The following is a 1,463-nucleotide window of genomic DNA, read 5'->3' on the forward strand; positions in this document are numbered from 1 at the left end:
TATATATATATATATATATATATATATATATATATATATATATATATATATATATCGAGTATTCCACGTCAAATGAGCCACCATAATTTATCAAAAAACGGATCTTTTTTTCTCGAACAAAATTGGCTTAAATTATCTTCGGCTCTTTAATTTTTAAAATTCGCAAGAATTTATCTTTACAGGTTTCAAAAGCGACATAAAATGTCTTGAAAAACAAGATATTAAATGTTTTTACCGTCACTGAACATGAGCTTAACTGAATCAAATAACTCTAATTAACTAACTCTACAGTTTTTTCTATTCAGTACCTTGCCTTTTTTTTAATTGGGCGTTGTTAAAATACCGCTTTCATCAGCAAAGTTTTATTAGCTTTAGTTGCTTATTGTCACGATACTTCAAAAAATTTATTTGTAAATTTATTTGTACTCTCTAATTTTCCAGCTTTTAGGTGTAAGAGTTAGAAATGTTACTTTTTCTGATGTTGATATCGCTAGATCTTTTATTTTTTCCTTAATTTGTAATAATATTTCTTTGCCAGCTTCATAAAAATATAACTCTTCACGAGATATTTCAATAATATCAGATTTGCTCATTTTTGGTGGTGACGGATCATATGAAACATCTGAATCAACAGAATCACATGAAGATTGCGTACTTGTATCTATTATTTGGGAACATGATAAGTTTAATTTTATATCTAATGTTTGTTTATTTACTATTTGAGGCTTATTAGACTTGTACTTTTTGTATACATTAATACAGCAAAATTTGCATATTCTCTTATCTTTAGCATAGGGGAAAAATTAAAGAAAGTAGACGGAACAGGTTTTATCACTTCCTTTTTTGTATGCTTTTTTAATTTGAAAAAATTGCAGCAATAACGATTAAAATCTTTTGGACATATTTCATTCAATTATAACACTAACGCTACTTACAAAAAGAGATAATAATTAAGATATATACTAAGAATATATACTGAGAAAAATATATACTGAGTTCATGAATAAATAACGTTGCATGAAAACTTTGAAAAACTTAAAAAATTTTTAAGAGGCAATCTCGAGGTTTGTTCAATTGAACAGGGAAAGGAGTAGGAATAGAACAAAATGGTCGATAGTGGAAGGACAATCTCTGACAGGCGATATTTTATAATGCTTTGTCAATAATCCAATTTTCTACATATACAGGGTGGACCATTTTAATCCATCCAGTCGAATATGTCGAAAACCAAGCACAGGAGAGAAAAATGTTTTAGACAAAAGTTGTAAGGCTTAAAAAAACGCATTCAACAATAGTAGTTATTTGACATAGGATGGCGTCGCCAAGGTCAGAACAAGGTCAACTTTGCTTTTTTAAATAGAAATACATATTTTTTATTATGGCATTTTATTCAACGTAAAAACGCAAATAACTTTTGCTTGAAAAAATTTTTTATACGACCTCTATTTTCTAAGATATTTACG

The sequence above is a fragment of the Odontomachus brunneus genome, unplaced genomic scaffold (assembly GCF_010583005.1).
Source record: "Odontomachus brunneus isolate Ranch 3 - 2012 unplaced genomic scaffold, Obru_v1 Obru_scaffold_185, whole genome shotgun sequence".
In the NCBI taxonomy this organism is placed as follows: domain Eukaryota; kingdom Metazoa; phylum Arthropoda; class Insecta; order Hymenoptera; family Formicidae; genus Odontomachus; species Odontomachus brunneus.